Raw genomic sequence first — 15859 nt, forward strand, 5'->3', positions numbered from 1 at the left:
CTCTTGTTACTATTTGAAATTGCATTATATACCTATTTAACGACTGCCCCTCCAGCAGGATGTGAGCTCTATAAACATATGTGGGGCTTTTTAGTTCTGTTTTTACTGCTATATCCTCAGTGTCTATAACAGTGTCGGGCACATAACAAGATCTTAATAAATATTTCTTGTATAAATGAATGAGCGGATGAATGAAAGAACAAAAGAATCCCATCACCACTTGCCGCATTTGATTTCACAAGCATTCTGAACAATGCGGAGAGTATTGTAGGGATCATTTTATCCATTTGCTGTTAGGTTACAGCCATGTGCTTTAACTTGAGAGACCTTGGCAAATGCAGGACTTCAATGTATGTATTTATTTTGATGGTTAAATCCACCCTCTTGTGGTCCATGAGAAAACCATGAGAGGCTGGGAGGCTGCTGGCAGTGACAGGAGGGAGGGCAGCTGAAGAGAACCACAGAGAAATAGAGCAAAAACCTGATGATGCTGGACCCTACTACAACTAGTGAATCTACCCACCTCTGCATTTTAGTTGCATTTATGGCCTTTGAGTACTAAAGCCGTTGGGGTTATTACTACTTGAAATCAAGAACAGCTTAGCTACAGTAGGTTCACATCATATGGCTGGTTATTTAGCAAATACAACTCTTCTTCACACCTCTCTTTACTAGTGTACGTATTAGGTTTTTAAGAAAAGGAATAAACAATGATGAACCTGTATTTTCATCAAAGTTATACTTTTTTAAACCATTTGGGACTCATTTAGAGACTAGAATCATTAGCTAGATTTTTACTTAGATTGTTTTTACACTTTCGTTTTTTTCTGTTTGTTGCATATATTTTCAGTTTGTTTCAAGGAATTCCAGTTCTAAGAGATTTTGCTATCTTTGAAGTGTGATTGTCATCACATACTAGCTTGATCTCTTGGTTTTGTGAGAAATAAGATTGGTATTTCCAAAATCAACATAAATCCATCTGACTTAAAAAAAAATAAACAGCATAAGCTACAATAGCTAGCAAAATTTAGATGCTGTATAAAAATAAGAAAAAGTAAAACCAATGCATAAAAAGGTATTATGACTTTCTTTTCTCTTAAGGGACTATTTGCAAAATAGCCATGTATATGTCAAGAGATAGTCATGTGACGTTAATGTCAAATCAGCTTCCTCATTGGCTTGAATTATTTCTGAAATTCAAACAAATATTGTATCATTTTTAGGGAAAAATAGGATAGGAAGATTTATTCTCATGGAAAAATAACGTAAGTGAAAGCAACATGAAACAAAATAGTAAGGGAAATAATATGTGTGGGGAGAGAAAAATTAAAATTCATATTAGAATATGTAGTGCAAGAATTGGTGATAGCATTATATTTGTACTCATATACTTGAAAAGTGCATGGTTAAAGTGCAGACTGTCATCTTATTGACTTTTTCCATAGCAAAGGTCATGGACTGGCCCAGGGAATGATTACATTTTGATCCTAGAATCTCCCTTTCAAGAAAGCTAGATGCTATTTTGATAATTTATATTAATATTAACCAGTCAGAACTTTAGAAAACAATTATAATGAAATGACATTTTGTTTTATGATATCCTCATACCAGTTGTTGTGATATTGGTGACAATCTTGTTAAATGAATTTAGTTTTTCTTGTGTTGTATTCTATGTTATACTAAGTTTCCCAAAATACTAGTAACTGCAAAACAACAATAACAGAAGAGTGAAATTTTTAAAATACATATATTAGAGAAATCCTAAGTTAGTATAAATCCACTTCTTTCCTGAAGAATATAACAGAGGTTTTAACATTCTAACTGCTGAGGCACCCAGGTGTCGATGTTTTAACATACTAATGTGCATTTTATATATCCTTGAGGTGATTATTTTCCAATTTATGGGAACACTTCTAACATCTGAAGAAATTAGTATCTTAAGGAACACAATTGGGAGTTTTTTAATTTAAGTATTTTAAAATAATAGGTAATAGATGAACCATTCTAGGGTATTTTCATCATTTTTTTTAAACCAGTTCATCCTATGAACTTGAGGACACTACTCTCTCTCCCCCACTTCCTTTCTCCCCGTCCTACCAGTAACATTTGAAATCCAGTTTCATACCAGCATCTGTGATTGAATGTTAATACATTTATGGCAAGTGAGGAAGTCCCATTTGCCCCTATAAATATGTGAGGCCTTCTTATAAAAGATCTTTAAATTCTCTTTTATTGAACCTTTCAGCCTACAGTTCAAAGTATCACCAGTCAGTATTTTTTGAATACCCTGAAGGTTCAAGGAGAAACAAAAATTTATGAGACAGAACATAAACTGTAGTTTTCTTGGACACAAGGATGACTCTCAGAGCTGGTCTTAGATCTGATATACCCAACCATAGCTAACATCTTTATTTCTTAATTGACCAACACCTGAGATGATTTTATTCTTCCTAGACCTTTGATCATATTGAGAAAACTCCCTAGCATGCATCACTGTGGTTTTAAGGTAATTTAGAAAATGAAGGCATGCTGGTCAGGACCAGTAAAAAATAAAGACTTGAAATAGAAACAACAACAACAAAAAGACATCAACCGGAATTGTACACTAACAAATTCTGTATTGTTTTGCTCATCCAAAGGGCTGAGACAGGTAGTTCTGAAGGGCTCTTAACCAAATATTTGAAAGAAAAGTGGTATTTACATGTGTCATGCTGAAAAACATTAAGACAAAGTGGTAATTATTTGAAAAAAAATGGAAATAATAAATGTGATTGCCAAAACTTGTGAATTGTTTGAATCCTTTTCAAGTGAATGAAGCAACTGATTCCTCTTGTACTGCTGGGTTGTCGGCAAATTTCACTCAACAAGACCACTAGCCATTCATTGATCCTTTTATTTATTTGCAAGTCTGGGATTACCAGGTAATAGCTGAGGAGGTGCTCAAGCTCAGTGTGCAATAGAGGGAATTTGGTCTCACAGCATCTTGAAGAAGAGAAAAGTTGTATTTTTCCATCTGCCTAATCTTGCTGGTTCCCTGGTGTTTGCTAACCCTTCCTAATGACCCCCAACCCCTTCCCATCCTTCTTCATTTTCTCTCCTCCATTTATGTTTTCACTCACTTCACACCAGGATATTTTGCATTATCTCATAATCTCATACTTTATTGCTAGCATTGCCAAAAATAGAGCATCTCCAAGGAAAACATAAATCTCTCTTCCTATTATTGCTTGCCTCTCCCTGCATGGCATAATTCTGATATGTGCAGATGCTAAAAGACCTCTTTCCCATGAGGGAAGACAAAGTGAGGAGAAGAAACAAAGATCCCCATTTGGGTGAAGAGCTTTCTAATATACACTTTTACTATCTTCCTTAATAACTGAACTCAACTAAATGATCAATCTGTCTTAGTCATGTCTTTTCAGCTATTGTGGCTGGCCGTGCAACTAAGTTTTGTTGAATGAAATGAGAATTAAATTGCTAAAAGGGTCTAGGGTTCATTTTTTGGAGGAAGGGGGATAATCACGTTAGTCTTAATGTTAAGTGTGATGCTGATGTTAAGATGCTATGGCTGGAGTGGTCATGTTGAATACGTGGGGAAGCTTGAGCATGAAACAACCAGCAGTTGTACAGAAACACAAACGTGATTGAGGTTCTTCATGAAGCATTAGATAAAACCAGGGGTTCCTGCCTTTTGACTTGTTTTATGCAAGAAAAAACTCTTGACTAGAAGCCAAGTACAATACTTATCTGTTGCAAATATTCTACTGCGTGTTTACTTAGCATTCACTCTGCCCTCAGAACGGCACTAAATTATGTTTTTCAGATATTTTGATGGTAACTCACAGTAAGAATTTGATTTACATAATAAACCAGTATTCACATATCCATTTATTCTTCTACGTAATGGAAAAATGTTTTAAAAATAATATTTTATTGTTATGTCCCATATATGTTCACCATGTCCAATATATCCATTTAATACATGTGCTAGTTGAAGAGAGAGTTGGATTAGTCATGCCAAGAAGAACCTAAAGGGAATACAGAGGAGAAAAATGTTAATGCTGGTTTCAGCAAAGAAATGTATGCTGCACATAAGAATAATGGTAAAGAAACAAACAATAGAATAATTACTATATGTCTGGTAGGATGTTAGGTGATTTGCATAGATTGAGCTCATTTGATTTTTGTAAAAATGCTGTGAATTAGTTATATAAATTTTATTTAGTGGACAATTATAATTATTTGAAGCAAAAGAACTTTCCTTACATTAAACAGTTAATGGTTGCTAGAGCCAGAATTCATAATCACGTTTGTCTACCAACTATGTTACTTTAACTATTAAATTCTTCTAGAATAAAATATGGGAGTTTTCTTACTCTGATTTTTTTAACTGTAGCAGTATTTATTAGCTTATTTCATTTTCACTTAAATGATACCTTTTTTGGGGGGGTCAAGAAAAAAGAATAACATTAAGAAAAAGAAGTATTTTATTCACTTCTGCTCAAATATACTTCCCAAATAAGGTCACTCATGGGCTAATTCAACAACAATCCTTGTTTAGTAGATTTACTTGATGTCTTAGAATCATGTTCTCTTTTGCATGCTCCTGAGCATTACTGTGGGATTTCATTGATCAGAACTTCATTTGATTTTTATCCCTCATTCTTCACATGATTCTTCTGGAAGTTGTGAGTCTTTTTTTTAAAAAAAATGAAATCCAATTAATTAACATATAGTGTATTTCAGAAGTAGAGACCAGTCATGCATCAGGCTTATATAACACCCTGTGGGCATTACATCACATGTCCTCTTTATTGGCTATTACCCAGTGGTCCCATCTCCCTCCTTGATTTCATCTTGTTTTATTTCTCCCTCCCTTCCCTTATGATCCTCTTTTTGTTTCTTATGAGTGAGACCATATGATAATTGTCTTTCTCTAATTGACTTACTTCATTTAGCATGATACCTTCTAGTTCTATCCATGTCATTGCAAATGGCAAAAGTTTTCTTTTTTAAGAGTAATATTCCAGTGTGTGTGTGTGTGTGTGTGTGTGTGTGTGTGTGTGTGTTCATACCACATCTTCTTTCTCCATTCATCTGTCAGTGGACATCTGGGCTCTCTCCACAGTTTGGCCATTGTGGACACTGCTGCTATTAACATCGGGGTTAATTTTTTTTAACTTCAGGTCACTACATTTTTATTTTTGGGGTAAATCCCTAGTAGTGCAAATGCTGGGTCATAGGGTAGCTCTATTTTCAACTTTTTGAGGAATCTCCATACTTTTTTTCCAGAGTGGCTTCACCAGCTAGCATTCCCACCATGAAAGTTTTGAGTCTTTTTCTGTTGTTGTTGTTGTTGTTTTTTGAGAGAGAGAGGCAGAGACACAGGCAGAGGGAGAAGCAGGCTCCATGCAGGGAGCCTGATGTGGGACTCGATCCCGGGACCCCGAGATCATGCCCTGACCCAAAGGCAGAGGCTCAACCGCTGAGCCACCCGGGTCTCCCAAAAGTTGTGAGTCTTAAGTGCAAAGTCAAACTGTTGTCGAATTGGGCACTGGAGTTGCAAAGACATTAACATAAATCCTGGTTCTGCATAAGGATGTTACCTGATGCACATTATTTAACTTCACTTTACTTGTCTATAACATTGTGATACACACACACACACAGACACACACACACCCTGCACAGTAGTGGTTTTAGGATCATATATGTAAAGCAGCAAACATAGAATGATCACTAATGGTATGAAGTATGCAAGCCCCAAGTCACACAGGCCTAGTTTCATATCCTGGCTCCTTCATTACTATCTGAGTAAACTGGTGATTTTACTTAACTTCTTTGATCCTTTCATTTCTCTCTGTAAACATTAAAATACTTTTTGTTATAACTGTGAAATTATTTTTAAAAATTCATTTGAAACGCTTATCATAAGACATATTACACTGAAGCGCTCAAATGTTAGCACTTGTCATCATTCCTCAATGGATTAATAATGAGTTTATACATGAAATAGATTTTGCACATTTTTGCAGACAGGTTTTTAGAACCTTTCTAGGAAATCTTATCTAATTACTATGGCGAATGTCCCATTTTGAGGAATTACCAAACTCTACCTAACAATATAAATATCCACATATATAATCCTCTAACGCTAGTTCTGGGGAACTTGACTGACTTCAAAGAAAAAAAAAAGTGAACTAAAAATGATGAAAGATTAAAGCATGTACAAACTTTTGAAGTATATTTCCTGTTGATTCTTGAATAATTATAAAATGGATTCAATATAAAACTGAAAACAGAAATTTCCCACCATTTGATTTAATGTGATTTAGGTCATAAAGCGATTCTTTATTAAATTGGAAGCAAAGTTGAAAAACACCATCTGGAACATAAAGCATTCTTTATTTGGAGATTCCTTTTTTGGAGGCATTTAATGTATTTTAAGTTACTTTAATGAAATCTTTATGAGGATGAGATGATGTTTTTCAAGCTGCCTCTACTTGAAAAGAATACAGTTGATGTTCAAGATGAATCATTATTTCTGGGGATCCCTGGGTGGCTCAGTGGTCTAGCGCCTGCCTTTGGCCCAGGGCGTGATCCTGGAGTCCCGGGATCGAGTCCCACATCAGGCTCCCTGCATGGAGCCTGCCTGTGTCTCTGCCTCTCTCTCTCTCTCTCTCTCTCTCTTTCTGTGTCTCTCATGAATAAATAAATAAAATATTTTTAAAAATCCATATTTCTGTAGGACACACAAAGACATGTGAGAAATAAGTAAACATTAGGATTTTGAAGTTGTTTGAAACAGCAAACATAGTTAATATAGTCTACTGCTCACCCAATTTAACAGATATCCTATCTGATTAATGCTCTTACCTAAAAGCCACCGAATAATTCTGGTTTTGAGGCACATTTTAGCTACATTTTCCATCTGCATTAGTCCTTTGTACTGGTTCCTTACACTCACTCTATAACCCTTGGTGTTACAGTTGATAAGATTGAAACTCATTGTGAGATGAGAAAAACTTCAAAAAGGGCTCATAAGGCTTATTTAGAAAAAGTTCTTTTCCTATTTTATTTGCTGTAGGCCTAGGAAGTGAGACAGTTTCAGCAACTTTACGAAGCAACTTCTGGCTTGACTGAGATTTAAGACACAGATGACTGATCAATGTACACAGAGCAAATTGACTGTTTCTGAGGTAGACTCCATAAATCCAGAAGGAATCAGCATTTCCACATAGGTATGTGTTTATATTCTAAATCAGATTTCCTGCTATAATTGGTTGGTGGAAATCTACTCTTCTCTTTCTTTCATCATTTGATCTAATTGATCTAAAAGCATCAGCTAATTAATGGCTCAGAGCTTTCATTTTGAAATAATGAATAACACTGTAATTTGGGATAAGTTAGTAATATATTTATGCAACTAGATTTTATACAATATTGGAAATAATTACTAATAACCGCCAAATTACCTTGCTGTTTCCAATTTAAACCAATACCCAAAATATCATTACTTTGAAACTACTAGATTAAACAATAAATATAAATTAATCATCAATAAGTTTTCTAGCGATGTATTTTATTTTGGAGTCCAGAAATTGAGAGATCAACTGGAGTTACATGACACTCAAAGCAAGCAAAAAATACTCTGCATTAATGCATCTAGATTTTAAGGCTTCATTTCAGAGGTATTAATTATAAAACAATTCGTTATAAGACTTAGCTTACTAATTTTTTTCTCATTTTTAGAGCAAATTTAAATTTTAAGAGTTGTGCGGGCATCTTCATTCGATATTTTTGTATTCTAATATTTTCTCTAAGAACAATTGTCATCCACTCAAGCAGACCATTTTTCTAGTACAAAAGACTTAATTTTTTTAAACAAGTGTTGTATCCCAGGAAAGCTACTGAATTCTTTAAATAGTTGCCATCTATGAATATATTCTGACCTTTTCAATCCACACTGTATATCTTATTTCTACTATTTCATCTGAAACATTTGATTAAATTTGAGTAAATTAATACTAAGTTCGAGTTTCTGTCTTGCTCCCATCTTTTCATACCCATTATCACTATTTCCTCTACTTTTATCTAAAACAGAGATTTATTTGGTCCCAGGCTAGGGAGTAGTAACATGTCTGATTCAGAAACTACAAACATGAAGATGAAATAGACTCTGCTCTCAAGCCCTTCAGAGACCAGCAACAAAGATTATACAAACATTAGTAGCACCAGAGAGGTGTGGTAGGTTCTGTGATGGAGGTATCATCAAAGGTGAGTATGACACAAAGATAATCATCTCTGCTTGATGAATAGAGGAAGGCATCTCAGACGCTGTGATATTTTTTAAAGAGACTTAAATTGAGCCAGATTTTTATGAGCAAAAAAGATAGGTAGAACTGCTCAGATCTATGTGTACTCTGGAATGGAAAAATGCAACAAGTTTTTAGACCTGATGTAGGATTCAGGGATATGGTTTCATAGTACACCACTGTATAAAACTACAGGTCCTGAGTCAGTATGAGAACTTTATTCTGGTTAAGGGATTTGAATAACTTCCTCTTCTTACTTTTTTGAGAAAATGCTTGGGTGAAGGAATGACAAAGGGCCTGTAAATATCAAAGAAGAGATTTAAATTGACCTGTAATGTTCTTTGATTTCCAATGGGAATTATTTACTACTCTAATAACTAATAACTATTACTATGATTTTTTTTTCAAAATCACACATCTAAAAAATTCTCTGAAGACAGTAGTGTCAAAATAGTAAAGGCAGTTGATTCTGGAAGATAAGAATATGAACTTTTAACGTTTTTCCTCCTTGAACTATTTTTTTAATATTTAAAAAATCATCCAAAATAAAAGAAAATTGCTTACTTGAAAGAGAAAGTATATACTTAGAAATTTGAATGACAGGAACACCTGGGTGGCTCAGCGGTTGAGCACCTGCCTTTGGCCCAGGGTGTGATCCTGGAGCCCTAGGATCGAGTCCCACATCGGGCTCCCTGCGTGGAGCCTGCTTCTCTCTCTGCCTCACTTTCTCTCTGTGTCTCTCATGAATAAATAAATAAATAAAATCTTAAAAAAAAAAAAAAGAAATTTGAGTGACAGATTGATGGGATTAAGAAAAAAAGGGCAGCAATATCAAGTAGGAGATGAAAGCAGTAATCCTAGTAAGAGCCCAGGTGCTTCTGTTGAAAGCAGTGACAGGACAAGGAGACTGAGTTTACAAACTCAGTGTTGTGTTACACAAGAGGAGCAACCTGTGCGATGCAGTCTTCTCCAGCACAGTGTCTGGAAGGTGTTTCTTCATGTAACTTGAGATATTTTTTGTATTAAGATATGTAATTAAATTTGTTATAATGTTTAAGTGAAATCAGTGGTATAAAATAATCATCTGTAATATATGACAGTTTTCAGTTAATTCCTGGATTTTCGTAAGAGCCTGTTGAAGGCTTTCTCTGAACTCTCTCTGTCTAAAGACAGATTCTCCAAAAGACATTCGGTTGTCTTAACTCCCTCCTGGGAGTTTCAGCAACTAGGGAAGATTGATCCTTATTACAGGAGAAGAGACTAGAAGTTGATGACCCCACACCCAGACAAACTTCCTACACCCGTAAGAGGCCTGCTCCTTCCTCCACTTTCCCTGTTACAATGGCATTTAGGCCTGAATTCGAAACCACTTGGAGGAATCATTTTTCTCTGCATATCTCCTGTGTATGCATGAAGTGTACATGATAATAAACTTCTTTTTGTTTTTCTGTTGTTCATCTGTTTATTACTACAGGGGTCTCAGTTAAGAACTCAGAAGGAGAGAGGGAAAATTACTTTTGCTCCCCTACACATTCAGTCCATATAATGAGCGTGAAAGAAAGAGATTATTAACCTCCTTAAATTGATGAAGATAATAAAAGCTCAGTACCATTCCCCAAGATCTAGATGTAAGAAATGTCAAACAGCAGATTTTAATCTAAATATGTGTGGCTCTAAATCCTATAATCTTTCCAAGTGCAGATATTGTTAATTTATTTATCTGAGATTTTTCAAGCAATTTCTATATGTCCAGACCCATTTTATAAACCATATATTTTTTTCAAATTTTGTTATCAAGGAGTTTATACTCATATTGGAAGAGATAATCACTATTATAGTTATAAAATAGAAACCCAATTGTGTGTTATATGTTATGTAAATACAATAAATACTATGAGCTGAAGCCATTAGTTTGGGCCCTGTGGTAGGTTGGGTGCATGCAAAACTAAGAAAGTTTGGACAAGCCCGGGTGGCTCAGCGGTTTAGCGCTGCCTTCAGCCCAGGGTGTGATCCTGGAGACCCAGGATCGAGTCCCACATCAGGCTCCCTGCATGGAGCCTGCTTCTCCCTTTGCCTGTGTCTCTGCCTCTCTCTCTGTCTCTCCGTCTCTCTGTGTCTCTCATGAATAAACAAATAAAATCTTAAAACAAAACAAAACAAACAAAAAAACTAATTAAGTTTATGTTTTTGGTGGTTATCTTAGTCCATTCAGGCTGCTATAACATAATACCAGGGACCAAGTAGCTTATAAATATAAAAAGGTTATTTCTCATAGTTCTGGAGGCTAGATGTCCAAGATCAGGGCACCTACATAGTCAGGTGCAAGTCCTCTTTTCCATCCCATGCTTCTTGTATTCTCACATAGTGAAAGGGACTGGGGACTTCTCAGGAGCCACTTCAATAAGGTACTAAATCATTCATGAGGGCTCCACCTTCAGGACTTAGTACTTCCCAAATGCCCCACCTTCTAATACCATCCCTTTTGGGAGCTAGGATTTCAACATATGAATTTCCAGAGGACACAAATACGCATACTATAGCAATAAGGAATATATGTTGGACTTATGATGCCAAAGATTGAACTCTATTCAACATTTAACCTCTTAATTATATTTTAAATTACTCTTTATAAACCTTAGTTTCTACATCTTCAATATAGAGGAAATAAAACCCACATCTCTGTGTTGTTGACCCACTTGCCTAGGAAAATGCATGGGAAATCAAGAAGCAAATGCATAGTCTAAATACAAAAAAAACACTATTAAAGGCAGTGAAATCTGCATTTTATTTGAATGCCAAATTCCAGGCATGTTCAAATAGATAAAATCTTTAACCCAACTGTCAAAAATTTTCAAAAAGAAAACATCAAAACTTTTTTTTCTTGAATTTTAAAATTCTTCTTTGAATTTTATGACTCATCAATCTTGAAAATGTTTGTTTGTATAGTTCACTGATGTTCAAGAGATAGCAAAGCTCTTAAGTAAGATTCCTAAAGTTTGGAAGGAAACAAAATCCTAACTCTATCCAAAAGGAACCTAAAAATAAAACTAGAGAACAGCAAAGGCATATTTCCGGAATAGAAAACATCTATAAGATTGACACAAATGTTAAAAACAATAATAATGATTCTTGGAACCTGAAGGTTGAGGAACAAGAGACTCCACTCCATGTTTCTCAGTAACTTAAAAATAAGAGTTCTTTGATGATTACTGTATGCTAGCACTTTAATATTTATTAACACATTTAGTTCCCCTAACAACTCTAGAGGATAATTACTCCCTTGCTAGAGAGGAAACCTAAAGCCAGAAGGTTAAATGACTTGCCAAAGGTAGACACACAACATAGGACACAGACACTCTGATCCCAGTGACCTTGTTCTTAGCTATGGAGTTCACTAGATACTAATTGTGATATTATTGCCTAGGTTACATCCTAGGGTCATAGTAGAACCTTTCTGAACCTGCTGTCCTCAAACAAACAAACATACACCCCATTCATGGGCTTTTTCTCCTCGCCTGGAAGCTTCTGGCTCCAGACATCCACAAAGCACATTCTCAGTTTCTATTTTCCACACATAACGACACCTTCCCAGGGAATTTCCTTGACCACCCTTTTGTGTTCCATCTTTCCCCCTAGCATGTTGGGTTATTAAAAAATAACGCTTGCTGTTCTTCATTTCACATTCTAGATTTGTCAGCTTTCTTCTGTCTTCCCCACTATTTTGATAAACAATGCTTAAAGCAATGACTGGCATATTGCAGACACTTAAACATGTGTTGAATGAATACGTAGTTATGAGCCAGACCTTATGCTAGCAGCTTTGAATGTATTGTCTCATTTACTTTTAAAATAATCCTCCTAGGCATGGGTATCATTATTCGACTTTTCACACATGGAGAAACAGATTCAAATATGTCGAATAAATTTAACAGATGCACATAAGTACCAAATATTTGAGATAGGAGTAATCCAGGTCTATATAATTTTAGAGTTCTAATTTTTTTCCATTACTCCTCTGCCTTTCTGATTGTTTTGGATGAAAAGTCAGGAAAATGATTTTATCTCTGCTGCAAACCATTATTTTAGAGAATGATAACATGTTTTAGTATAAGATATCTATTAAACTAAGTCTCGTTATATGAGGATATTTCTTTCGACCATTACAATTAAAACTCTGATTGTTTTTCTGATATTACTTTCATCTGTCTTAGTAATTCTACTGAGAGTTTAAGGTCTTCATTAAAAAATAATGTGCAATTTCTTGAATCTAACGACTTTTGGAGCTACATTTATCCTTAACGCTATGAGCCCCAGGGCCAAGTCAGAATTGTAAGGCTTTTTATGACACAGAATTCATAGTCTACTCCACAAGTAGATTAAGGTTATCTTTGCCCAATTTCAAGAGAAATTAATTGTTACCTTTTCCTTTTGTTTTTGTAAATTTATTTTATGAAACTTTTATATTCTTGAGAAATATATGATGATATTATCCTGGGATTCCTTTTATCCTGCTTGGATCTAAATACATCTTTTCTTTTTTAAGGAATACCCATCTAGTCTTCTTTCCTGCATTAGAATGCTTAAACCAAGTTGGTTTAAGCTAATAGTCACATAATATGATAAGTGCAGAGGTGGTTTGACAAAAAGGATTTTTGTGGCTATAGTTTGTAGGGGATGGAATGTGCAGCTAATGCATTCAGATAACTTTTCCATTATTTGTAATAAAACTTGTGCTAAATTGAATATTTCTAACTCTAAGTAGAGTTTTTAAACATGTATTGGTATCTGAGATTGATTCCCATAAGTTAACCTTGAGCAGCTCTTCTGAGAAAGTTAGGAAGCAAACACCCGGGGCTTTTGAAATATGCATTATCTATGTGAATAGTAAATGTAATGAGATTAGGACAGTTTTCCCTCTATCAGTAGTTGTTGGTATTGGACGTAAATATATTTAGAAGAGTAATCAATTTGACTGATTGAAAGATTTTGAGCTACTTTAATACAATATGTGAACCAGTTAATATGTAAGGCATTTTATAAAATGATAGATTAGCCTGGCTAAAATAATCAATCAATAGATTCAGTGGCTCAGGTCCTGATCTCGGAGTCCTGGGGTCGAATCCTGAATCAGGCTCCCCACAGGGAGCCTGCTTCTCCCTCTGCCTGTGTCTCTGCCTCTCTTTCTGTGTGAATAAATAAACAAATAATCTTACAAAAATAAATAAAATAAATTTAAAAAATACATCTGTAAAATAATGTCATGTTTCTTTTGAAACATTTGTTTTCCTTTTTCTTTTGAGGGGGTATGTTCCTTTTCCAAAATTGAGTGAGACATATAGGCCCACTGTAAGACTGGAATTTAATCATAGGCTTATAGAATGCTCCCTCCCCTGCCATATCTTACCATCCCCACCACAGGGCTCTAGTCACATAACACACGAAGGATTATAACTGAAAGAGCTGCAGTATGTGGACTCTACTTAATCCAGAGTTCTTCGGAAATCCAAAGACAACTGGGGAGATAAAAAACAAGACAACAGAATAAATCGAATCTTCTGGCATCAACAAGTACAGCAAACATTAAATACAGATCAACTTCCACTACCGATTTTGCCCAGATTTCAACAAAAAAGGCATACTAAAAGTTAACAGCAAAGTAGTACTATGAAGAAACAAAGTGAATATCAGAAGCAGACTCAGATACACTATTGGAGTGGGAGGTTTTAGGTAAGCAAGTGAAGGGGACTAGAATGATATTGTGTCATAATGGGTTAGAGCTGGGAAGCATCAGTATGAACTCAGGCTTAGCTTAGTATATATTGATATAGTTACATAAAAATATTTATGAATATTTGTATATACAGCAGTTATTATCAACACATATATTTCTCTCCCTTGTCAGCTGAGATGCCCTAAAGGAAATGACACTGAAGTAGCAGTAATATCCTGAGCGCCATACCTTGGTTTGTAATGCCATTCTCCAGCAAAGACACCCAGGTCTCCACAGAGGGACAGTTGATCTCGGAGTCGGGCAGGAAATAGATAAGATTACTCCCAAGTACCTGATAGTGTCAGAAAGTAAGTACTGAAAACACACCCACATGCATGCACTTTGATAAGGGTTTGTAAGAAGATCATAGGAGCCAACTGAAGGAGCTCCCTTTGGTCAAAGCCAGAATAATTTCAGCAATAAGAAAAAGTAGTACTGGATTATAACTCAAAGTATAAAATAAATATCCATGACCCCATATTAATGTGTATAAATTAATGAAAAATTATAAATGAGAGGGGGAAACAAGCAACTCTCTTGTGCCAAGAAATTCCAGAAAAATTATCTATATACTCTGCTCTCGAAGAGGGAAAGCATAACTCCCCACTACTTAAGCATGGGCTATATACATTGTGACTTCCTTCCAAAGAGTACGGTATTAAGAGAGGAAAAAAATTAGTAACTTTACAGTAAATAAACCTAATGAATATGACCCCAGCTAGGTGATCAAGGTCAATAGCAACAGTGACAAATTACAAAGGTGCTATCTACCTTTTGTCTGATGCGATGGAATTGTTACAGGCTCTTGTCTCGTGGTGTCAAAGAATGAATCTCACAGACACAAAGGGGGAAGTGATAATTCATTGAAGGTGAGAACAGAAAAAGAAAAGAAAAGAAGAGAGAAAAAGAAAAGAAAGAAAAGAAAAAAAGAAAAGAGAAAAGAAGAAAAGAAAAAAGAAAAGAAAAGAAGAGAAAGAAAAGAAAAGAAAAAGAAAAGAAAAGAAAAAAGAAAGAAAAGAAAAGAAAGAAAAAAGAAAAAAGAAAAGAAAAGAAAAGAACCCTCCCTCCCCCCCCTACCCACCCCTCCCCCCCCGCCACTTCCCTCCCTCCCTCCCTCCCCTCCCCTCCCCCCCCCCTCCCCCCCCAAAGAAAAAGAAAGAAAAGAAAAGAAAAAAAGAAAAGCCTCTCTAGAGTGAGAGGGGTCCTGAATGAGTTGCCAATGAGGGGTTTTATTTAGAACTGACCAGGAAACTGTGACCCTACAATCCCACAACGTCTTTTGTTAAGTAAGGATGTATGATAACTTAAGTTTAATGGTTGATTTCTTTTTTGAGGCCTGGTTATTTTTGTGGTTATTTTTTATTTTCTGTGGTCACAGTGCAATTATCAGAAAAACATCTTAGCCCTAGCACCTGGGACAAAGTGGTCTGGTCTTTCTTCCTTACCTTTGTTTTCATTCTCAGTGTCTGCATACCTGAAATACCCTCAGAGCCTAGTTGGGGCCCCATTCCTTCCCTACCTAAAGTCCCATGCTTTTCCTATTCAGAATCACTTTACCTCTGTAATTTTGCTCCCCCAAAACCCATAACCCCAGTCTAATTATGAGAAGAACATCAGGAGGAGAGGAGCAAGATGGCGGAAGAGTAGGGTCTCCAAATCACCTGTCTCCACCAAACTACCTAGAAAACCTTCAAATTATCCTGAAAATCTATGAATTCGGCCTGAGATTTAAAGAGAGACCAGCTGGAATGCAACAGTGAGAAGAGTTCGCGCT

At 35.6% G+C, this 15859-nt stretch overlaps 1 long non-coding RNA gene across 2 annotated transcripts; it reads right to left on the minus strand.

Moving 5' to 3' along the window:
* Positions 1 to 3876: 3876 nt before the first annotated feature.
* Positions 3877 to 14051, minus strand: LOC111091616. 2 transcript variants are annotated; one of them, XR_005375386.1, is made up of 3 exons: positions 13955 to 14051; positions 13720 to 13828; positions 3877 to 4028 (listed from the first exon to the last, which is right to left on the minus strand). It is a non-coding gene; the product is annotated as an uncharacterized LOC111091616 (long non-coding RNA). The 2 variants fall into 2 exon arrangements; XR_005375385.1 differs by having other exon boundaries at positions 13921 to 14029.
* Positions 14052 to 15859: the final 1808 nt, after the last annotated feature.

The sequence above is a fragment of the Canis lupus genome, chromosome 21 (genome assembly GCF_011100685.1).
Source record: "Canis lupus familiaris isolate Mischka breed German Shepherd chromosome 21, alternate assembly UU_Cfam_GSD_1.0, whole genome shotgun sequence".
Lineage (NCBI taxonomy): Eukaryota > Metazoa > Chordata > Mammalia > Carnivora > Canidae > Canis > Canis lupus.